This window comes from Temnothorax longispinosus, chromosome 6, assembly GCF_030848805.1.
Source record: "Temnothorax longispinosus isolate EJ_2023e chromosome 6, Tlon_JGU_v1, whole genome shotgun sequence".
NCBI classification, from domain to species: Eukaryota; Metazoa; Arthropoda; class Insecta; order Hymenoptera; family Formicidae; genus Temnothorax; species Temnothorax longispinosus.
The window spans coordinates 8,037,688-8,064,160 of NC_092363.1; the positions used below are offsets into that span (position 1 = coordinate 8,037,688).

The following is a 26,473-nucleotide window of genomic DNA, read 5'->3' on the forward strand; positions in this document are numbered from 1 at the left end:
CATCGAGCGCAGCGAAAAGACGAAGCGCGCGATGTAATATCCACGACAGGAACAGCAGAATAATGGAAAAAGAGATGAATGGTTTTTGGGCGCGTGTCGCGGTAAAATAGCACGACGTCCTTCGTGATAGGTGGCACCAACATTGCACGGAAGATTAACGCAATTGTCACTTCAACCGGCCTTTAGTAATGGTCGACGGATTTAACCGGACATTCCGCAGGGCGCGATAATTACTACGTCGTGGAAAATGACCGGCGAATAAGCGATAATTCGTCATATCGATATTATATTTCGTTAATAAATTCTATCGTAAGGCTGCGGTAATTACTCTCGTATTGATATAAGGGCATCCATCAATCTAATATTTTGTGCTTAAACAGCGATCTCTGGTGGTGTTGCCGGGGTGTCATACGTCATGCGATTATGCACGCGACTAAACTCACGTCACACGTAGAGCTTATATAATCGCGTGTCTATTTAAACACTTACACACGATGCATCTTTAATATATCTTGTAACTATATTTTATGCATGTTTTGGGAGCATTTTTGGAGCAAAAAAAATTTTGTGTTCTCTATTCGCTAAATATGATAGAAATGTAAAAATATATATGTAATATTATGCTCAGAGCATCATCTTATTTGCGAAATTCCGAATAAGGCAAATGCGATATTATCGGCAAGTTATTTCGACTAGTTCGCACCGTAATCCGATGCTGAGCATGCTCATCTATCACCTGGAGCAGAAAACGTAGCTATCGATTTCCCACCGACGTCAATAATCTCGCGCGACGTCGTCGCGACGATGCATCATGCAGCCGACCGGCTTCATAAGCAAGCCGGACGTCGTTTAATTACCGGCTCGAGATGTTATCTCGCGGTCTATTATACACTGACGTCGAAAGAAAGTTCTAGAGTTCATGCGAATGGAGAATGCGAGACTGAGTAATCTAATTACATACGTATTGATGGTTGAGAAAAAATAGGATTAATAGTACTTTTTAAGAGTTATAAATAGGAAACTGAAGACCATGCAAAGAATGAGAGGTATTCATCAATACTGAATTCCGGCAACAAAATTACGAGAGAATTATATCAAGCTTTGACGGCATAGACATAGATGAAGCCTTTGATGTCTCGGTCCTAGATGAACTGAATGTTTTCGATTCACATCGGGATATAACGCAAACACAGAGAGCCGAGTTGCGACACGCGTTAGACACGCTTTTCACGTACGTCACCCATGACACGCGGCCGGACTTTATAACGTCCGCTATACCGTGTCGTGTCACCATTCGTTACGTCATGTCGCACAATTGGTGACGATGATTACGATGAAAAACGGCACGGGAACGTCTCTCGAGGTTGGCGTGTTGAAAGTCGTGCATCACGGACGCGCAATGTCCAGTCAATTCTCCAGTGTTTTGCTTTCTCATACATGCACCAGTAACCACTAACGACATAATGCTATTTTAACCGCGCTATTTCTCGACAATTAATTTTAGCCACTATTTGTCATTCAAAATCGATTAGTTTACAACTAATTGGTAATTAATGGGCTTATTCTAATTAATATTTCATAGTGAAGATCCTTAAGCGTTTTTTGATTCGCGCATAATGATAGCGTTGTAACATACAAGTGAATCTTCCTTCTCTATAAGAAAAAGAAGCATTCGAGTTGTCTAGTTGATTCCTCGGGGAAACGTAAAGCCTTCTCGAGATGACAAAACTAGTTCGATCGCGGTACGTGCCTATAAATGAAGGAGGGTTCCGTTTTGCTCGGAAATATGATCGATTACTCGGTGGAACCGCGCATCCATTTTCTATTTGTACATATCGTGCCGAAATAAATTCTTTTATTGCGCGCTCGTAAACGTAACTGTATTTATATTCGATTCTTGCATGGCTATATTTTTCACTGTTGCGTCGTAGAAGTTTCATGGTGAGAAATACAAATATTATTATAGCAACCTAAATAAGCTATTAACTAAATATAGCAACCTAAATAAATGTTATTACTGCGTTGGGACTTGGGAGACGAATAGAATACAAGAGAGTCTATCTTCTATCTTATGCCAGATCCTATGATGAGAATGACGATAAATTGCACGTAATTGTACTTATAATATGTTATTTAGATAAAAATACGTTTAATATAGAGACTCCTGGTCGATATAATATACTTTCTACACCCTGAAAGCGAAATACGAAGCAAAATAGTTGTACGCAGAATGTGATCATATTCGTGAGGAAGCAGGGGATTTCCTCAATATCGGATTAGGTTCGAATAACACCAGTCATTGACTGTCGTTCGTCCTATTCCTCTCGCAGTTTTTGCCGTTTTCGCTGGCGCTCCTTCCGCTTTGCTTTCTTCCACTCAGTGGTACATGCGTTCTCAAAGAAAATAAAATACTCCGTAAAATCTTTTTGACCCAAAGCAGCATTCCTTAGACAGCATAGTTCGCTTGTCAGAAGAAATTTCGTTTGGATATTCATCGGGGAGTTTCTGTGCAGTTTTCTCGACTGCGGCCACTCCCAAGTGAGCTTCCTCGTATTGTTCCGATATGATACTCCAATATAATGTCTTTCTAAAATTCTATCAAGTTCGTGTAAAGCGCATAGACCGCTGTACCTTATGATCAAGGTAATGCGATTTTCGAAATAAACCGAATAAATGTATACATAGCAAAACATTGTGTGAATGATGTTATTAATAAACATGTTGAGAGATTATTAAATATATTTCTGAGAGAGTTTCTGTTTGTATATAACTTTCTCGGAAATTCTATTCTTGATTGACTGGCAAATTTCTTCAATTTAGTTACCATTGATGAAAATGACAAAGTATCCACAGCTAGTCATAAACAATAAAGAAAAAAGAACGTCCTAGAAATTAAGTTTCTGAAGTGCATTCAAATATAATATTTTTTTGTGTCTACGTAATAAACTAACAATACGTCTTTGAATCCGAGATTTTATTATCGAGATAATTAATATCGAAAAGTTGCAACAAATTATTGACTCTTCCCTGAAATTTTTGCTTAAAAAAATATATTATAATATTATATATATATATATATAATATATTATATATATATTTATATATATATATTTATATATATATATATCATACTCAGCCTATCAATTTTAGCCTATTTTCCAAGCTTATTTGCACTGGATAAATTACTTAGTCGCTCGACAAATATGAGTATTGTCAAAGGGACATAGTATTTCCAGCAAAATGCAAACTCTCGGGTTTTAATAATTCTCTTTTTCTGCATTTATTGGAATAAAACGCGAGCGTCGAAGAGGAAATATCGGATATCATGAATAAGGCACTTTTTGTGACAAAATACTAGGTAATATACCTTTCAACAGAGCTATATTCTCTTTTTTAAGATATTATTCTGACAAGTATTTGAAGTAAGATAATAAATATTATATACGATTTATTAAAAATCAATTAATTTCATGATTTCTATTATATTATGTATATGTGCGTTTAATGTTTTCACATAGTTTAATTAGTTGAAATATAATTGAATAGCTTCTTATAAACTATTCACAAGCACGGTTCTTATATCACTTATACATATATGTGTGCAAAGAATGAAAGAAACTACTAAAAGCTACCCTAAACCTATGTCCTCTCATCACAAAATTACAAAAGTTATTAGAAAAAAATCAATTTAAAGGTCAATCATAAATATATTTAATAATAATCAAAAGCACTCAGATTTAAGCAAAGAAAAAAGTTTTGTGAGACCAAATATAGTCGAGCCAAGATAATTGCATGCTGCTATCCAAACTCAACCAAACTTCATTAACATTTCTTCGAGATAAAATTTCGCGTTGCTGACGAAGCTCTACAGTTATCCTGCAAGTGAACTTTTAATCGGCATCTAAGTATTACCGCGGTATCGCAATCATTACTTCGTGCTTCAGATAAACGGTACGGAAAGAACCCACGCGATACTAATCTGAGTATCTTTCGATATGGAATTTCCAAGTAGAATTCTTTCCTTTAAACGAGTGTGGTCGGCATAATTAAAAACACGCGAGCAATTAATTTATTATCGCTTCGTCCAATTTTGACATTCCGAAGAGAATAAAATTATTGTGTTAACAAATCGAGAAAAAAAATTAATTCTATCTTTAATTTTCATAAATCAAACAAATAAAATTCAATCACTGTGAAAAATGCCGCGATTTATTTCTTAATAAACGGGGAGACTATCATCATGGATAAATAATAAAATACATCGTGTCGCAAGGAAAAATATTTACGCGCAGCTTAAGAAACACGTGCAGATACCGCGCAAAGATAAAAGTAATTATCGTGATTATTTTAATTATACCTGTTTGTCTAGTAGCTGAGCAGAGTGGAACGTTTACACACGCGATGGTTGATATTTCCGGGAATTTTTGCTTTCGACCAGGAGTGTCCGATTTTATTTTGCCGACGATCACTTTGAAAGCGAAGATTTCGAGGAAGTAGCGGGATATAAAACGCATGCATTCACACATCGCCGTTGCATATTTAACGAGTCGGGCATCTCTTATGTGGAAAATAGTTCAGTATCCCCGTCCGTAACGCTAACTACTCGCACAAAACTCGTTCGTTACGATTCTAGGCGCGTGCGCCTGGAACGAAGTAAGCGCTATTTCTCGTAAATTTAATTTCCAAAGTGTCACGGAACAAGGGCGCTACGCGAAAGCGCCGACCAGTGGAGAGAGAAAGCTCTGAGCGGTGACTCCCGTCGCCGTTTGTTGGGACGTTCACAGTACACTCGTTACGATCGATAAACCGTATCTTAAAAAAGAAACGACCAGAAATCCAGTCCATTCTCTCGCTGAATGTAAAGAGAGAATAATGTACGAATAACTGCTTGAACGCATGCGTCGATGCAGTTTCATTGGCGCGTTTAATTTTTCAGATTGTATATATGTAGAAGTATGTTTTGACTCATATCAATTCGTGTACAATTCTATTTGGTTTGGCAAAAAATCAAAAACTTCTTTCCATGAGGAAAGTAATGCGAGAAATATTACTTACGAAATATAGAAAAAAAATAAAAAATTTATAATTGCAGAAATACGCAGGAAAATAATATTCGTCAAATTGTTTCTGCTATATATATATGTTTCTTTGAAGTCTAACAAATGAAGCCTGAACCTGTCATAAAAAGAGAATCAATTATCGATAAAAAATATTTAAGCTCTCGAGGGAGATATCGTAGAAATAAACTATTGTATCTTGAAAACGATGTAAAGTTATGAGAGTACGGTAAAAACATCTTGTTACGTAGAGTATCGATCTGTAGATGTATCTCTTAAATCTATTGTGTTTCGCAAATTGATTTACGCCACAATGTGTTTCCAAATATATAGCAAGGGATATATTCTCACGATATTTCTTATTCGATAATAGCATTTTGCTGGTGAGATTGCTGGTTTTTTATTACGGTATATAAGACTGATGTGGGAAAGACGATTGCTGGAGATTCTCCGAGATGCCGATTTCAGAGATGGAGTTACCGGATAGTCCAATTTACTAAGTGAAAGTCCCCTTCTATTATCGGGTTTGGAAAGCTCGCTCTCTCATAGTTTTGCCGGCGTCGCCGATAGAATTATGTCGATTTCGATGGTGGCGAGCGATTTGATACAGGAAATCTGTGTGCGCTTCGCAACCGGCGAGCACGACGCGGCGCCGATGGAAATTGCATTAAAATCGATCGTGCAGATCGATTTCGACGCTCTATGTTCTACGTTCATGTATTGGCGAATATCGGGCGAATACTGGAGCAATGACATTTGTCGCGATATCGCTCGGTACCTATTGCGACGAAACGTTATCGTGTCTTCATTGCGTTTTCTGAACTCGCCGCGTAATAAAACGCATCCGCGACATCAAGACGACTCGGTTGCGCAAACATACCGTAGGGCGTCGGTAAACACGTCCTTTGCTTGCCGGAAATTACAGTTTGATGCTTTAACTTTTTGCACTAGTTATTCGGCCATACGTATGTAAACCCCTGCATCGATTGAAAACTAAAGGAAATTCTACAAATATCATTTCCATTTACTGTTAATTGCATTCAAATAACAGTCCATAAATGCATAAATCATATTTTCTCTGTAGGATATTTTATAAAATAATTACGCTCTCGTGTTAGTCAATATTACACATGTCGAGAATAAAAATTATCTTTTATAGAAAAATTTAACTTTGAACACCATCTTTTTATCAACCATGTAGGCTTTTTTCTCTAACAACCGTTGTAATATCTCTTTTGCCGTTAGCGAACGGATCGATGTAAAGGAATATGAGATGAACCAGCGATATAAAAAGAACAATACAAGTATAGAGTATTAAGAAAAGCGAGACGCGAACTATCCGCATTGTCTGACGATATTTTTTAACGATCGTTTTCATTTCGAAAGTGTCAAATTACTAGAAACGATTCGTGAAAAGAACTCTCCCTCACCTCCCCCGCCCCTCCTCCGGTCGCGCCACCGTGCTGTATCTGTAGCTGTAGCGATTCATAAAAGCTCGGAGCACCACGAAGGGAGACAGGGGTCGATGAAAAGCTTTACGTAGCAACTTCGAAAGGTATCAACGGCTGACCGCGGTACAAAGAAGCCCATATCCTGCTGCAGGAACAAAAAGCACTTTGGACTAAAAGCGCGTCGTACGCAGTAGCAAGTTATTTTTATGAACGCGTTGAATAGACGTCGCAACGATACGGCGATCAAGTACGCGTGAGCGCTTAATTATCGATCTCTTCTGACATAGCTCTTAGGGGACGGATATCAGACGAGATCCTCTGGTTTCTGAATACATAAAATACGTATGAAATCTATAATATATCAAATTTAAAAAGCGCCATGTAATTGTAGATAAATCTTGTATTTAACACATAAAAAAAAGCGAGAGAATTTCAGCGAATAAAGCTTGAAAAATAATAATTATAATAAAATGTTATTCTTTAATTAATTTAAATCTTTCTAATTTAACTTTTAATAAACAATATTTTAATAGTGTGAAATCTTTATTTAACATTTATCTTTATCAAAATGTTTAATGATAAAAATTTATTCGAGCTCACGTTGAGCAAAAATCATTTATGAATTCATCGCGAATGAAATATAACGTGCTGCGACAAAGAAACGTTCCTGCCACTTTATGTAACGCATTCACGTTTTCATTTTTGCAACAAGTACAATTTAGTATGGCTTCGCGTGTAACGGTAAAACTGAAATGATGAAAGTATATGAAACATTATATTTGCGTGGAAAGAGATGTATAGCACATACATGTATGTACATAAGCATACGTGTGCACGAAATTTGAACTCGGGTTTTCATGTTATCGTAGCGCCACGCGAGGTCTCGTTGTGTCTCCTCGCGGAGCTTAACCAACCGCGACAACAAAAAAACCATGGAGAATTTTCCAAATAGCGAATAACTAGGGTCGAAGAAATCGCGGTAATATCGCATTTCGCTCACGGGAACAGTACTTCCTATCGGACGGGCGGTTTTATCGTTTCGCTCGTTCCGTGCCGTCGAGAGGACAAAGAGTCCTTGGGATAGGATTCACCGAATAATCGCGGAGAAATTTATGTGCGGGCACGTTAGAAATTTCGGTCACGTAATGCTATCCGGCGTAGATACCGCTTCTCGCGCAACAACGTAAAATCTCCGCCGTCTGGCTATCCGGCTAACGAAACTAATTCCGCGCTCTTCATCCACCGCAAGCTTGTTTCCGCGTTATCCGCGCGCATTCCTTACCGCGTACGAGCGAAGGTAACGAAACGCAATCTATTTATGTAACTGCCCTATGCTACGATATAGTAAGCTCTACTTACGAAAAACGATTACGACGTCATTCCTTGAAGTTCCGTACCGATGTGCGTTCTTTTCAATCAGTCCTCACTCGACCTCGCGCAATCCTGGACAAAGAAAAATCAACCGATTATAGGCTTTAATAAATTCAGACTGTAAATTTTCACAATTTTAGCGGGTAAATCCTTTCCCCAAAAGAGTGTAATTTTTCGAACTGTACAATTTTCTAACACAATCGCAAAGATCAGTATTCTTACCTATTTCTTATCTATTTTCAATACAGTTTAAAATTTATGCCATGAAATAATATATAAAATGCAACGCCATCGTTCTCCACTGCGCTCGTTTATTAATTAATATTCCTTTTGTTAATACGTCGGTGAGCAACATTACTTCCGCTACTATAAGGAGACGTTTAAATGTGGCACGAGGACTAGCTTTCATGATATTGGCAACCCGCGTCAGTGCCCGCGTATTCGTGTACGCTGTTCGATTTTGCCGAGTCCAATAAACCAATAAGCGACAAAATGCGACGTAATTATTCCATTGATCGAAGTAAATGCCCTCTAATAATCGACCTGCCCTACGTCCGCTCGCCCTACCCACGTTGGCTCCCATTTTCCCGCAATAATACTTAAATTGGCGCATCTCCGCAAACGAAGCCCCACAGAATAGAATTACCAATCACGCTAAGTCAATTTTTCATACAATGCGAGAGACGTGGCTCGTTAACCGCCTTCATTCGAAACTTGAATGTGACATTAATATCTGACCGTAAAAAAGTGATATCTCGCTAACGCGCTTAAAAGAACTCTATGCGATAATTCAAGATAATTTCGCCATACAAAATATAAAAATCTCTCGCGATGACAAATCGGAAACCGTCACGAACCGTTCCGTTAGCACCAGTTGCTCCCAGCAATTGTTCCACGCTATGGCCTTATAAAAAATGATTTTCTGTTGTCGCGACTAATTTTGAAGAATCTCGACGCTCGACACGGATTTGAGACTCTTTGTTCTCGCTTATGCTTCGTCGAGCGTGTGTCATACCTCGCGGAAAATGTACTCGTTTCCGCATACACGTACGCGTATTCACACAGAAATGCTCGCGTGTATCGAGCTCGACGACAGATAGGAGCGGAGATATGAGCACCTTATCGACCGCTTTATCGGGGCACCTGAGCCCTTAACCCCCTCTCCCTCCCTCCCTCCCTCCCGCCGCCTTGTACCGAGACGCGGCCGTAGATAAAGGACTCTTTCCTCGGCTATAACGCGCGCTGGAGCAGGTGTATGGTGAAGGGAAAATTGCGAGTAGGTACCTACACCTACACACAGCCCCGACTGTACCATGACAGACTTGGCTCCGATGGCGGTCATGAATCTACCCTCGACATCGTGCCCCGTATATACCCGTCGATGTCGAAGGTCACGCGTCGTCAGTGAGGCATGTAAGCGCTTTGAGGATGAAAGTCTAGACATGTGTATGTGTATGTTCAGGCTTAACGTTACGAAAGCGATTCTAAATGTAACGTTCCAAAATCCGCGTGCATGCAAGTTAAAACAAAATCGACCAAGCTCAGCAACAAAGCTTAATAAGGAGAAAAGGATGATCATCGAAAGACATATACTTATGTTGTGTGACATATATGTTGCAAATGACAAGAAAATATAATTTACACAAGAAACGATTTATGTTTTAATTTAATTTGTTTCGCGACGCATATGTAGAAATTTCAATATGCCGTAACATTGCCCCGTTGATTTTGCGCAATCGTCCAAGTTCTCAAATCGAACCTGGCAAAGTTTCTGTTCTGTAGAGAAGCGACGCAATCGAAGAATCTATCCAAACGGCGTAGAACGTACAAACTACTTTAAAACGAACGACGTGGAAATCGCCGTTACGTCCGCTCGTGTAGAACCGGTACAACTTTTACGATCGTGCGGGGTGTAACGTGAAGCGAAATAGAAAAACAAGAGACAACTCTCCTCCTCGTACGTATATAGGACCGCGCGTCACTCGGAGTTTAGAAGAACGCGGACTTTGAGAAAGAGCAAGCGTGACTGGCCTGCGAAACAGACTCCAAGTTTATTTCGCAGTGACGGCCATCCCGCTCACAAATCATCCGACACGATAAATACTGTCCACCGTAGCAAGCATGCTACGCGACAGTCTTTACTCGAACTTCGGGGCAGCATAACGCTCCGCGATGTTATCGGGAAAACTTGCGCGACTTCCCAGGTTTCGACTTCCATATTGTGCGGCTGAATGCAGTGTAAAGCTGAAACTGCATTCTTATTAGATAAAACGTGTTCTCGTTAATAATATCTTCGACATTACTGTGATTTTCTGTGATTATTATGACATTTGTGTGTGTAGTACAATGGACATTCTTTAGATCTTGTGTTCTTGGTTTTGATTTTTTTAGCAGCAAAAATTGTTCAACAGAATAAGAACATTTATTTCATCGGTCAATTTCGACGGTCGGAGCAAAATTTCAACGTCGATTGATGATTCCGTGGCTTTGGTCTCTTGGAAAAACAATGCTGGGACGGCAAGTGAATCCATTGGCAAGTCAACTCAATTTCGTGCAGAACGTTAATGTTTTTCTGGACCGGGTCGCGTTGGTACTCTCTAGTCCGCTGCCGCTTCGTTTCCGCTAATAAAATAATCGTAGCCAGCGGCGGGCACGACATGAGTGTGACAGTCGGCAGTCGGTGAGGCGGATACCGTAGACGTCACCAGAGTTATGCGTGACCGGGCTGCGAAACCAGCCGTGGGGTTTATTTGTAGCGAATGCGAGTGGTACGCCCTGGTCACGAACCGTAGAACCGTAGAACCGGAAGCGGCACAGGCTCCTGGTAATCCCGTTGCGATCCACGCTCGACGCTCGACTCGCGCGGATACTCTCTATGGTCGAGTCGCGTTATATACCGGTAGGAAAAACGTGGCTTGAAAAAAGAGAAAGAAAGGGGTGGGCAGATAGAATGGGGGGCGTGCTCTTTTAAACTCCGCGGGTTTCGGGGTTAAGTGAAAAGTCGTGTAAAGACCACCACGGGGAAGATCCGCACTAAAAATTACGCGAAAGCACTATCCAGAGACAGAAATAGATATGGGAAGTGACTTTTCGATCTCGGTATCGCCAGTTTTTCATTCGGCAGCGATTTTTAATGAATTTAAGATATATCTATAACAATAAGAATCAATTCAATTTAAATACTTAACTGGAATATATTTTCTGACAAATTGTGGATTACTGTTATTATCGATATTATTACTCCTCCTTATATTATGCTGCATATTATTACATTAATAACATTGATAATGCCATTTTGAATAAATCAATAGTTGTTTCTAACGGAAGTAAAAAAAGATAGAAACCACCTTATTCTGTCGCCATTACATTTTTCTTTAGCTTGAATTAGATTAAATATCGAAAGCTTATTATTGTAATACAGCCAATCTGGTTAAAGGTGCTTTTCCATTTTTAAAGAATTTCTCAGGCAAATATGCCTGAGAGATGGGTTGCGCGAATATTAAATAATATTTTCCGTTCTATTTACGAAATTAATGGATCGGTGAAGCTATCTTGCATATAATCGAATATGTAGCCGTATTATTTGTCAGGCTAGATGAATATATTTGGATCATAGCTTGTCATGGCGGTGCAGTGGCAGTCTATTCCATCAAGTAATCGGATATTCTTGATCCTTTGATCCGAGTAGGTGCGCTATACCCACAGAGATACTGTTCAGAAATTCTCAAAATTTTTTATATCACAATAAATTACTTCTAATTATCAAATGCTCGTTAAATGAGAGAGCCACTCTAAAACAAAATAAAATGAGATAAATCGTCTTAAATTCTCAAATATTGTCCCATTCAAGAATCATAAATTGATCGGACGCTTTTTCTAACCGAGAAAAGCGATGTCTATTTGATGTTTCGTGCTTTTAGCCAATAGTACGATTGTCGAACAAAAGAATGATCGACATTTTGGAACGATCGCCGCTTATCTTTTCTGTTGACTCTTCCACGCGATTAATACGGATACGGAAGCACGATGACGATGCGACAATATGATAGTTAATAATAACATTTTCTTTACTCGTCGTAAACAATTTATCAATCTTTCTGTGTCGCGCGTTTTATCGATCTTCCTCGTATACAAAAGCGCGAGGCGAGAACTTATAGGAGGTACTTGGAGAAGAAAGGAAGTCAATAGATAAGCGGGTTAAGAAGGCTGGAAGGAAGTGAACAGCGGGAGTCGCGATACCGAGGAGTTGCGACGGTCGATAGAAAATCGCGATTCAAATTGTTTTTCGGCGCGCTATCGTCGAACAGCGGCGAGCGTTTAATCGCACATAACCCGATAGTTAAAATGATTTAATGCCGCGAAATACCTCATCGTAACGTCGCGCCTGCTCCATTCATACTGTCCTCTGAAAGGAGGAAGAGTTTAAAGTTTCCTTAAAGTTGGCTTTTTGACACAGCATCAATATTTTCCTGTTTATCGCTAGAGCCCATAGACGTGTTCCTGGCTACACGATATATAATATATCTCTTAAGGCCTTAAGAAACTACTACCGGAGCGCAATTTCGAGCTCGCCATATGCTTGGCAAGAGAGAGAGAGATAACGAAAGAGCAAGACAGCGAAAGCGGAAGAAGGTCAATAGAGAGATAAGCCACTAGGGAAGAGGCGAAGGAAACAGATGGTCAAGGAATAAGGGGTCACGAAATAGAGGGGACAGGAAGGCGAGAGGAAGAAATGAAGGGTACCAACGGAGAAACAGAGGCAAACGGAAACGAGGGTTACTTGACGAAACTTTAACGGTATCGCGGAACAGAAGATAGACTAGAAATGAGGGAGACGGCAAGAAGAGGAAATAGCGAGAGAGAGAGAGAGAGAGAGAGAGAGAGAGAGAGAGAGAGAGAGAGAGAGACGGTAAATAAATTTATGGGGAAAGTTAAAAGCATTGCAAGCTCAGCGGTGCAGCGTGTTGCCCCGAGCGCATTTATTTTTCATTTTTCTTTTACCACATCTCCCTTCAGCCACCACCAACTACTACTCTCTCCCCCTCTAGACGGTTCGCCGCGCTCAACGGTACACGGGTGCAACGGCCCACGCGTTCTCTTTTTCTTTCTTCTTCCTTCTATATCTTTCTCTCTGGTTCGCTCAATGCGCCGTTTTTTGCAGCGTTTAGATGGCAAATTGGGTTACGTTAGAAGAGCATTCTAACATCAGGAAGTCACCGTGTCCCGAGGAGGTTAATTAACCGCGCTTTGCCGCTGGCTATTATAATACGCGGCTAGACGCGTTTCGGTAACGAGATACACATCAGGATAGCCGCGGATTTCGCAATCGCATCCGCGTGCGCGCGCGCGCTCTCCTCGCGTTTATCTGCAATCTGCCTTACTTATCCAGCAGATAGTGAACGCAGCAGTTCACTAATGCTCCGTGAAAGATCTCGACCATATCTTCGTAAATTAGATAAATTTCCATGCCGACGATTTATCATGCGGCCCCTTCCTAGTTTGAAAACTGCACGGTTACGCTAATACGTGGCATACGACGCGCGCGACTTGGTGTCAATAATTCATGAGGCGAGCACTCGCCGCAAAAACATTCGATGCCGTTATCTCGCTCAGCACAAATTTTCCATTGATCCCGGTAATAGCTCCTCGCGTCTTTCGTCCCGTTATATTCACGAAGCGAATTCCGGGGAAATGGGCTACACGTTGATAAATTGCTCGCTGCTCCCGCGATACCAACGTGAAATCACGAAGCCGATACGTTTCCGACACTCGTAAACGCGATCGAGAGATATTCCCGCTTGACTATCCGGTTGTACGTTTTGTCGGGAGCAGATTCGCGTCGCGAAAGTGCACGTTGAATTTTAGAGAGGCTGAAAATTCGACCTAAGATCGAAAAGCAAAACAATCTGGCCGCAAGGGACAAAACAGATAAGATAATAGATCAGTTAATTATGGAGTTCGCTAACTTGACGGAGGAGAGAAAGAAGGGCTCGTTTTGTCATGTCAAGTTTAAGATCGTCCGAACTGGAACCCAATTTCAGGTTTAATTGCTGCGGCATTTATTATTAAATTTAAAAAAAAAATGATTTTTTTTAATAACGCACGCGGAATATAACCATTATACGAAAAATGGATAAAATATTAATTCAATATTAATGCGCTCAGCACTAATAATTCAGACATTGTCAATATCACACCTAGGACTTGTACAAAAATTTTGCCAAATGTGTTAATTAATAGTTAAGTCGAAAATACGGCACTCAACATATTTTGAGTATTATAAGTAAAATTTGTAATAACTTAAATAAAACATTCATATTATATTAATGATGATTATTTTAATGGGTAGTTGGAGACGAAAAAAATATTTCCGTTCTCAGAATATCTCCAGAGAGAAATACCTCTCGGAAAATAAATCTTCGCTCTTACATTAAACGCGTCGATATCGTGTAGCGTGTCAAAGCGGTAAATGACGTCGGTTTCATTAAGAATGCTTGAACGCTGATCGACGACAGTTTCGCCAATTAGGTACAACACGTCGATATCGTAGGTATCAGAGTATTTGTAGTTTGATTATGGTTCTGTAAGCAATTATCAAACCAACCGCACTAATCGGCATTCTGTTGTCATCGCGACGTCTGGAACACTCCGGGATTAGCGTTTCCCCTGTATACACGCAAGATGTAGATGTAGATGTCGAGCACAATCTGGATCACTAGATTAATATCGATCAGATACTGCCGCGTTCGTATCAGCATCCGCCATGGTCGATTCCGGATTCGAGAAATTGCGCAGATTATCCGCGCGTTGAATATTTTATCCGGCAAATACATAAAATATTCGATAAAATATTCAACAAACTTGCACTTAGCGCTCTTTGCCAACGTTACTAACCAGACAAACTACGACGAGAATCTACTTCTATGATAAATAAATTTGTTAAAACGGACCTCTATATATAAGGCCAGTCGTGCTCACAATCAGTAGTTTCAGACAATATTGGTCAGACTGGAGTAGCAGAGTGCAAGTTTAGTCAAGTAGGTAAGTCCGGGAGGCTAGCTAAAGTTTTTCCGAATGTGAAAAAATATAGAGATGTAGAAATAAAAAATTAATTAACAATAATAAAAAAAATATAGATATACGGATAATTGAACACAGTTAAATTTAATAATCGGAAAATACTCATAGGGATGGGAATTGTTTCGAAAGTCAAGTGCCAGAGGCAAGAGAGAAAGTCAAGCTGACATCGGAAAAATCGCCAGAATGTGACGTAACTACGGAAGAAAGTAAAGGAGATGAAATAAGGTGGTGGGAAGACCGAGAGGGAAGCGGAAGCAACGCGAGATCAGGCACACGTCCAAACGACACCGTTCGCTCTTAAAGGCTACTCTCAGTGTCAAGCTTCCCCTTCCTCCCTTCCCCCGTGGAGCAATTCTTCCGCGCGAACTATACGTAAACTTATGCCCGGACCGTTCCACGGGTCATCAGGGGTTCATGCCACTACATTGCCTTCACTCCCGCGGATTTATGGCGATCGTTTACGATTTCCTGCCGACGCGGGCGCGGCAGGAAGAGGGCAAAAGGAGTAGCGGTACAAAAGAGTGCGGGTCACTCGGTTCCGCGTAACAATACGTTCCGGAATACTTTAGTAGCGATTCTCCGCCGTTTGGCGTAGCTGTAGACGTATTCAACTAACGCGAAACTGGTATACGTTGCAACGACAAACGGAGCCAGAACCATCTACAAAAATTTATGATCTATAAGCTAACGCAGCACGCTGAATGCGGGAGTAGACGTGTCTATCGCAGAGACACTACTTTCAATATTCGTACCATGTAGCATTTTTGTCATGGATATATCAAATTACAGTTCAAAAATTGGCAAGCATTCCTCAAAAAAGCGTATTCTATTGATAAATGGATCATGTTATTTTAATATAATAATAAATGGCTGTTGTGATTTTTATTTTATAAAAATCTGCCGCAAAACAAAAGTTTTCCAAAGAGAATCGTTACATCTATAACACACACGACCTAATGGATACGATATCTACACGAGAACATTGGTGCATACTACGCTCCAAGAGATCGTAAAATGCACGAGAAGAACGCGTCGAACACTTAAAAATACGAGACGAAACTGCGGCGGATTCATAAATTTCGTTTACGATTGGACTTTTAAAAGATGTAACGCATTTGAGGCATCTGAGAGCACATTGATCCGACATTTACCGTTGCGTTCGTCATCGTTACATAAGGAAATATACGAGATTTTTACAGGATTCGCGTAAAACGTTATAAAGTGGCGACTAAATTCACGCGAGAGAAGTCGCCAGTTTGCAAAAGTTTGCGGCACCCTATTAAACGGCTGAATAGTTATATAATATTGTATTATTTTACGATCGTCCTCGCTTGTTACGATGTTTGTTAAAAATGCTCTATTTTTTTATCTATATATCAGGGAAATAACTTTTGTCATAATTACAAATTATGTATTCAATTACACAGTTATGTATCTAAATCTTATCTCACATTGCTTGAATATACAGTCTACTCTTACATTTAATCTGTAACATCTAATCTGTGATATAATCTCTGAATATAATTAAAATATTTTTATTTTTGCTCTTTCTTGACATTTTTTGGAGCAATTTCAAAATTTAGGGCATTGCAGCGAAATTTATTCGTTCCGGATGCTGGTGTTTCGTGAAATAGCCACCATTGTTGCCATGTTTGCAACCGAGCAACCGAGTTGCATCGCAATACGCAATGCTAGTTCTCCAACAGTCTGCGGACTTGCTTCGGACTTACACACGAGAGAAGCGATGAGGACTCCCGTCGAGTACGACGAAATTGTGGTGACTTTCCTGCATCGCGCGGTTTGATATATTCGTGCCGTTTGCTCACGAGAAGGCGAGAAGCCACTTTTTATAATTTATATTTGTTCCATAAAATATTATTATACAAAAATCGAAATGCGTGCGTCGAAGAATAAAAGATGGTACAAGTATAATGTTAGCGTAGATAAATATATCGGATGCGCGAGACTGCATTTGCGATATCGCGCGACAAAAAAGAGAAGTTACTATTATATATTTATATACAAGTATACAAATATCGTCATGCCGGCGTGCACGACGAATTTGCAGCTGCGCGATAGCGCGACGGGGAAAGAAATTATTACCAACGTGCACGTTACCTATGGTAAACGGGAGCGTTTTTTTCAGGCGCCAATACGAGAGCGAGTAACATTCGTAATCGTGCGACCAAATTAGCAGGTTGCTGTGTGAAAATAACTGTGCCGTCGCGACTAGAAAATATTGGCGAATCGATGGCCTCGTACGATGACCGATTATATTTTGCATGGCTTCCTCGCGTTTCTCAGCAATTCGAACGATCGAACAAAAAGAAAGAGAGAGAGAGAGAGAAACGCCCACATTTATTCTGTATCATCATTGGAGTTTGATTAATTTATAATTCACAAGAGAATTCGTTATCGAAAAATTATTTATCGACAAAAAACTAGTTTAGTCGCAATCAGTATTAATAAAGAGAAATCTGATGCCAATTTGAAGAAATGTTGATTTGACCTACATATTGCAACAAAATTAATATATATTACGTAAAATTCTATTAAATTACGAAAGTTGACATTTAATATATAAAAGTTTTGAGATGTCAGTTCTATTAAATAATTGAGATATTTTAGAAGAAAAGGATGATATTGCTCACATTGTCGCTGAGGGGAATTTTTAAATTTTCTGAGAGTAATAAGGTACAAAGAGAGGGAGCACCGATGCAAAACCCCGTCATCCGAAGAATGCGCAAAGCCGAAATGAACGGCACGGTTACCGCCGTGATATAAGCTAGTTACGACAAGAGGAAAGCAAAAATAATTACGGCGTTGTGTGCCGGTGGTACAAGTTATCGCGATAGCGTGACCTAGTGCAAAGGCATATTCGAATCATTACTGACACGAACGTACCACATCGTTCCACACCCGGGACGAACTCTTATTCAACACAGTAACGTTTATACACCTTATTCTTATATTATATATACACACACACACATATATAATATAAGAATAAAGTGTATAAACGTTATTATGTTATATATATATATATATATATATATATATATATGTACACACACACACACACGCGTAATGATCGTGTTGGAAGGAAATTGCAAGAACACGGATCCGAACCGTTGGCCATTTCGTGGCGTCTCGAAATATTACACTATCGAATAGGTTTAAATCACAGCAACGCGCAGTTATGCATACAATCGATTGGCGCATCTCAACGAGAATAAATTTTTGTATCTACATATATTGATGGAGTTTTACAAATTTTGATCGACTTGAGAAAACGCAATACAAAAGGTTAAATCACACAAACGAGTGCAAACAACTGGCTTCGATGAGTATGAACAGTGCCGTCATATTTTCTTTTTCTTAGCACTTGTCACGATCTCATCTTTCAATAGGTAATGCAACGACACACGGTGCGGCTTATGATATTGCCTGCCTGTTCGAGCTTTTATTACGCGTCAATGATAACCGACAACGACTTTGCGTAAACGCAACATAACAACACAGCAGCTATAACGTATGCCGCAATAACAAATACCACTGACACCACTGTGTATCAGCACAATTATGTTATCGTCTCCAAGTATATATATTATATATATATATTTCAAGGATATTTTATAAAATAAAATCATGCGAACGTATAATATATATCTTAACGAATATATATGTATTCTGTTCGCTCGATCGAATATCTCGCATTTGAAATTAATTTTAATAAACGAGTTAAACTTTATTATTAGCGTTTCCTTAGATAACGATTATTTTCGTTCGATTAAAAAAGCGTTTTAGAATGAAAATACTGTTACTTGGATTGAATTACAACTGATAAGAAAATTTACTTCAATCTGATTGATATGTATACAAATAGTGACAAATACATATTACAAATAACAAATTTTACTGATGAGTAAACTGGATGTGAGTGCCGTTTACAAAGCAAGCTCATCAAAGCAAGTAGTTCATTCGTACTTGCTCGCACTCGCGCGTTTGCTTGGTCTGTCTTCATACATTATCTTACTACTTATTGGTCCTCAAATAAACACATAATCATGCGCATTGTTTTTTTTTTATAAAAAAAATTGCAGTTTTTACAAACATTGTAACATAATTATTAAGATACCTCATAGTTTTACTTAATAATAAAAAAATAATTTTTAGTTTTTATTACAGTATTTATAAATATTTGTTATTAATCATTATATGTACCTATATAAAATGTTTATATCAAATTTACGCAACGGTAAAGCATGAAGATAAGAGGTAAAAGTAACGTTAGCATGTATCTTATCCGAGGAAGAAAAATCCTATTCAGAAAACACCGACGCCTATCGCCGACTTTCCACATGGTTTACGAGAAAAAGTTCTATATGCATGTAACGCATTCGCAAGATGGCACTTGTCTTCCTATCGTCCATAAAGCGCAGGGATGCGTTACTACAGTGCCATAAAGATATAATCGAGCAGTTTAATATCGCTTGAACAAATACCTAATATCGCATATGAATGGTTTATACATATGAAAGAAGAATTATCTATATCCATGTAACAAGATCAGCGTCTGAGAGGAAAATGTCTTGAAATCTCGGAATATTTTTCTATAAGATATTCCTTCAGGCGCTTAATGACGTGAAAATCCCAGGAAACGTAATACAGCTATATAAATAGCCATATTACTGCCTCGTCTCGTAGCAGATCGAATAAAAAATTATTTTTATATCTCTTTTCACAGAAAAATGCGGTACGTCAAAAAATCGTGATTTTTCAAAATCCAATTTCGGTCTTACTTTTGTAGCTACTTCGAAAATCGGCTTCGTCGAGGTTTCTAAGGATCATCTCTCAAGAAGTACGTGATATAGTAGAGCGACGTCCCTGTATATCCGGGAACGCGAAAGTGAAGTCGCTGCCGTCTCACGTTCTCGCAACTAGTCGGTCTCGCTAACCACAATGGCAATGGTACGAAGCTTCTCGTAACTCGGCTTCCCCATGGCGAAGCTGAGATGCTTCCGCGTACTTGGACTTAATAACTGCGCTTTCGCGTTCGTGCGTATATATCGTTGTTACCGCACGTTTCTAGCCCGAAAAATTCCCGACCAAGTTGAGTCTCGAAGTAGGCAACACTGAAATTGAGCGCCGACAAGTCATAACTTCTGATTTCTAAATTAAATTTTCGCGAACCGGAAAGAACCGAAACTCTAATGCTATTGCAAAAATTAATTATAGAAATCACACATGAAATTTTATGTACGGCACATGAATATTGTCTGTGAAGACATTTTAATTTTCCTAGACGTCTTTTAAAGGTTTGAAATATTGTATAAGTTACAGAGAATATATATGATTTCGGATGCCATCATATAAATATTCATCGTATGACTTGGTATCTTGAGGCTATAAAGGTTATTACATTTCGTGTACAATATGTTACACTGCATTTCGAGAATTCTGAATTGCAGTGGTCAGATCTAATTATTTGAATCGCGCGTTCGTATCTTATGTATAACCGCGACTGCATGTAAAGCGATAAAAGATCATGCCGAGTTCGTCTACATAAAAGACGACATAATTATGCGACATAGCCATCCTGCAAGAAACGCATTTTTCGCGGATTTCAATGTAGATCAAGCTGTTTTTTTATGGAGGTTGCTACATCCTCTAATAACATTGTCCGAATCGTCTCTACTTACTCACCAAACAGTGCACGAATACCTGAAAGCATCAAACGCTTTGAGACAATCTGTTTATCGAAGAGTGCCTTCCGTAATACCAAGCACGACAATTTGAGAACTGTTGGCACAAATTGTGATCGAGATAAAATAGCGATTCGATCAATGCGCGTAATTAATTATTAGAAATATGATTCGCAAATGATTCACAATCGTATAAATCGCTAGTACGAGCATTATCGCATCGCATCGCATTATTCACTATCGTATAAAATTTACGGCAAACTCCAATGATATTTGAAATTCTCCCTCCCGGTCTAGCGATGGTAATAATAAGGCTGTCGAGCTTTGATTACGCGACCGTATCTACTTGTCGACATTTTCAATTGCGAATTTCGAGGTATATCGGGGCATATATCGATTATTACTTCGGTTTTACGCGGGATTTCGGAGAGAATGGGTCTTTTCTCCTTCCCTCTTTCCCTTTCCTCGCGATCGCATTTGTCCAACCGACGAACTTTCCGGGGAAAACTTGAGAAGTCGATAAACGCGACGTACATCGTATTCGAAGGTATTACAGTCAAGCAGACCCTATACCTATAGTAATAAGTGTGGAGTTTTTTTTATTCCGCGTTTCGTAGCTCGTCGGCTCTTCAGTTTCGAATATCTCTATCTATGCGTACTCACGTTTCGACTCTTATTCCGCCAGCGTCGACGGATAAGCCTCCGATTGCGAAATTATTATCTGCCACGCAGCGGAAAATAAAAGCACGCGCACACGTAAATTTTATAGCCGCTTCTAAAACGGCTCTCCCAGTAATACCCGTTAATGGACTTTGTGCAACGAGGAACGTCGAGATCGCGCCGGGATATTACTCGTTTATTATGGTCTATCCCGGATTTTGCATAATTAATCTTTGCCAAATATCGCAAACTTTGGGTCGGTATGCAATTTATTTTCCTTTCGTTTCTATAATCTCGATGAGATTCGCATACGTCTCCTAATTATAGGTTTTCGATAACAGCGGCTACATATAATCGCCATGCGTATCGGTTATTGAATCGCAAAAATATGCGGGATAATCAACGTGCCTCGTAACACGGTGAAATATCCAATAATACTTATATGTTTTACATAAATACACGCGATGAGAAGAATTTACGAGGTAGCTCGTAACACGAGTTTAGTATACAGTGTACGCTTTAAACGGCATTTTTAAAGAGCGATAGCCTTTCCTTTCGTTTCACCAGCAACGTATTGAGATTTTTTGCTACACTCGTCAGAAAATATCGGTTGATATTTACCTGCCGCGATAGGCAGTTCTGTACGATAGCCGGCTCGAATCAAATCCCTCCGCGAAATATCGCTTTTCGTGATGTAAAATGCTAACAAATGCATACATACGAATGGATCGTCGATATTCGGTTGTTGTTTCTTTCCGATATTTTTAACAATCATTTAGCGTTTATTGACATTTGCACTGAAGCGTCACGTCAAATATATCAACATTTGCCGATGTTATCTTCTAATTACTGACTGCGCGGTAATAACGTTGAACGTCGAACGTCGAACGTCCAACATCGAGCGAGTGAAGCATTATAAATGAAACATCGGTCATTTGGCGACGGAAGTAGCATCAAGTCGATCGGAAGTAGCCCCGAGATGGCTGACGGAAATGAGGAGGGAAACGCAACTCATCTCTCTCCACGAGGACATAAACGCGGTCGACAACTTTATGGCTCGCTCGCTCCAAGTTTCTCGCGCGTGTAATGACCGAGAGAGCCAAACTCCGCCGTTGGATGTATCTCCGCCACGAACGTGAAAATATTTTTATGCCCGGGCGATAATCCAGCGCGACAACACGGTTGAAAATACGATTTTTCGCCGACGAGTGAAACATTATGTTATCGTGTCGAATAGACACAGAGCTAAATTAAAGTTGACGCTATCTATTCGCCACGAGAAATTATACGCGCACACAAACGAATGGCTCACGATTCATCGCTAATTTCAACAAACGCGATAGCGACGTAAGAAAGCGCATAAAACGCATATCTATACTGTAAGCAATGAGATCATTGCTGTACTTATTTATCAATTACTATTTTGAGATTTTGATACTTAAAAACTATTATATCTTTACATATTAATAATACTTGAAATATCTTACAAACTTTTGGGATATGATTTCCTATATTATTGAGCATTACTTAAAAAGAGAGAAAGAGGAACATGGACAAATTTAACGTAGAAGCTTCAAAATTTTGAGTACACCATTGTTTTAAGACGTTTAGGTGCGCTTTCGTATTCCAACCTCGGCTACTTTCCTACATTACCCCCCCCCCCCCGCCCTCGTTTCACCATGCTCGTTCAGTCCCTGATTGTATATCGTGCTGGACGAACATGGAGATGAGACCACGTGGTGGATACACTCGTTTGGAAAATATAAGCGCGACGTGGATGACGCGCGGAGCTTTATGGCCGCGTTGTATTTGCTCCGACAAATTTCGTGCGGACGTAATCGCGCGGGACACTCTCGTGATTGCGTTGAATATAGTTTTCCTAGCACTCTCTTTCTCTCTCGTTTTCTCTCTCTCTTTCCCTCTTTCTCTTCTCCTCCGAGTTACCCGTCTCGAGAGAGAACATCTGCTGTTTTACCATTTGACACACGCGCTCGCTTCTCGTTTTCCTTGCGTTAACGCAGTGCGAGAATGTGCGCTTTCACGAAGACAGGACGACGACGTGATAGCGCAAACCTCAGCGAATGGAATCCACTACGCGCCCCAGACGTACAAACCGAATATTACATTTTCCTCTGGGACGAAGTTTATTTCAGTCGGAAGGATCGGAGGCAAAAGGAAAGTTGGGATTTTCGAAAATTTGTTTCAACTTCGTTCGGCCGAGTTCCATATCGATATGGATGATTAGATCAATGTTCGGGATTCTGAACTCTGTTACATCGTTTTTATATTCCAACTATATTTAACTTTGTATATATTTATTTTCTTTGCAGAACCATGAAACTTTGATATAACTTAACATTTAAATGTACATATTCACAGTTGTTCATGCATAATTATTTTTTATTTTTTCACTTATTTATATCAATAAATTTCATTAAATTAATTAAAAATGTATGTTAAATATATTAAATTTAAAGATTTTTCTCTTTTTAAAATAACTTTTTGCTGCTAAAACTAACAATATTAATTTTGAGATGTAGTCGCTTTTATGATTTTCCGCTTTACAATTTCTTGCGTCACTCATAGAGTTAAATAATATGCACGCGCGCGCGCGAAATGCTGTAGGATTATCACCAGATGCATCTCCCGGTGCAATGATGTCAAAAATATTCCGCAGAAAATGTATGTTCCCGAAGGAAGAAGAAGCAGAGTATATACACATATGCTCACGTATACAAAAGTATGTGTTTGTACATGCACGTCGTGAGGTATTTGTTCATACGTTTACAGAGTAAAATTCGAAACATTTCCCGTATTATATTCATTACCGGAGGTACAATCTCTTAACAACACATTTCGTATCACGGTTTTCCCGCATAATAGACATGACAGTAAATTATTTGACTTTTGCGTAAATAATTATTTTAAACAAAATAATGCTCATAATTTTATATACACAATCAATTCGCTAAGCAGTCCTTTTTTACATCATGTTCGTATAATTTTAAAAAATATTTACTCTGAGGTACGTATCCAACATATCTACAATAAAAAAAATCCTAGTTTAAGTGTTCTCTTTAGTACAGGTAGAATACAGCAATCTCATTGATATAGTTAAAATGGTATAAGGATATATTTTATTACATTCGCGAGACAATATTATCTTCGCAAAGTCAATCTTAACGACAGGTATTAAATTTCATGCTTTCCATTTCTTAAAGTATTATTCATAGCCAATAAATAAAATCGGAAGCACTTTTTGAGGATGCTTTATATAAGTTATAGAAGATATATTCCGGCACATTAGCCTCGACACAATACCCACGACGAAACGTTAACTGTTGATCCGTATGGTTTACGAATCAGATGACGTATCACCGGGAGGGGGGGGAGGACTCGTATTATGATAACGAAAAGGATATCTGATTCTATCGATTCCTTTCTTTGACGCTAGCTTATGTTAAAGGAAAACGCGGTATCGCCACCGTTGATCTCGAAAGCAGCGTACAATGCAGCTGAAATCGACCTTCGATTTGTACCTACAGGAAGGTGATAGAAGTTCCGCTGACTCATGGAAAGTTCGATTCGACCAAATTGGATCCATTCGAAATTTGATTTGCCAAGATCTCAACGATTTGGCCTGATGAGCGATTGTCTTATTAAAATTAGTGAAATATCCGGCAATTCCGTCATTTTGATCAAGCAGCGAGAAATGAGAAACAAAACTTTCTCTTTTTTATAAATCTTTAAAATTTTATCGGCTTCTTCTCTACGCGTTATCAAATAGTGATAGTAACGAGAGAATTTCGCATTGAGATAATGGACAGTTTAAACAAGGTTTTATCTCTCTCTCTCTCCTTCTCTTTTCTAGAATCGTTATCAGCGGATATCGCTATTGGTTTTCCAATCAACGAATAAAGTTTTCAGTAATTTGATCGGGAACGTTATCGCTTCGAGTATGGAAGTGAAGTTTGTTTGTTACATTAGATATAGGTCTGCGTTATGCACGTCTTCCTAGGACGTGCGCGCCATTCTCGTAATTCTGCCGCTGACGATCCATCGAAGTTCCGCGCGCGAACAAAGTTCAAACTACACTACTTATAATAACTTGTCGCTACGTTGCTACTAAGACGGCAGTATTAACATAAAGTTTACGCGAGCGTCATAAAACTTTCGTGAAAACGTCCGTAGAAAATGCAACACCACCCACTTACGTGTACATAGGATTGTTCATACTTGGCGTGCAAAAATTGCTCCCGATCCAATTACATAGCCAAAGTTTGCGAAGAAAGCATAAATAAATATATATCCGCCTATTTTTCAACAACATAAGATTTTCTGATAATCCTAACGTCTTTTAAGTCGTACTGAAACATCAATATAAAGCAAGACTCGAAGAATCACATTTAAGTTTAAGACTGAAAATAAGACTCATCATTGTCACCGGTCCACGATTCATCTCGACCGAACCGACCCCCGTAAAGTCGCTCCGACAGTGCTGTAGTGCTGTAGTGGAGGGACCTACGAAGGATTAAGCTCGTAAAAGCTCGCGTCATCAATCAAGCGACACGAGGAGGAGGAGCGTGTCGCGGTCACGGTTCGCGCGATACGCCCGAGCGCGGCCCAACGCGGGATGTCCGATCTGGCGGAAAAACGAAGGGACTTTTCTCTTTGCGAGGGGATGGCGAGCGGGTGAGAGATTGCGATAGTTGCCAGCAGATGCGTGACGCCGCACCGTGACCTCCGGACTCCGGTGCACCTAATGCATCCAATTATACGAGGCTCGCGCGAAGCATCCGGCTCGGTGAGCACGGCAATTCCGGCGAAGTTCATTGCACGTGAGGAAGAGAGCCAGGAGCCAGATCGCGCAGGAAGGCAGAAAAAGATCATGGTGGAGAGTAGGTAGTAGCCAGCAGCACAGGTCACGCTCGGCGTAGTCGGGATCGTCGGGATTATCCGCGGGAATCGAGGAGAAGAAAGGGAAAGAGGGACGTAGATGATTAACAACAGGTTTATTAATCATGAAAACCAGGCTAGGTCGCTAAAAGGAGGTTAGAAGTTCAATTGCAGCTCGTTGAAGCTGTTTTTTCTTGTTCTCGTGCTTCTTCAAGACGTTTCGAATCCTCACTCGCCGGACGCACGCGCAGCG

At 39.6% G+C, this 26,473-nt stretch overlaps 1 protein-coding gene and 1 long non-coding RNA gene across 5 annotated transcripts in view; one reads left to right on the forward strand and one right to left on the reverse strand.

The window, feature by feature from the left end:
- Positions 1-26,473, forward strand: part of LOC139814115 (neurotrimin) — a 278,622-nt gene that overhangs the window by 210,504 nt on the left and 41,645 nt on the right. The window lies entirely within an intron of this gene.
- The window catches only part of LOC139814116 (uncharacterized), a 193,316-nt gene that overhangs the window by 141,872 nt on the left and 24,971 nt on the right, over positions 1-26,473 (reverse strand). Inside the window, exon 3 of the long non-coding RNA XR_011732338.1 lies at positions 7,868-7,951. This is a non-coding gene — a long non-coding RNA (uncharacterized lncRNA). The remainder of the gene's footprint in view (positions 1-7,867; positions 7,952-26,473) is intronic.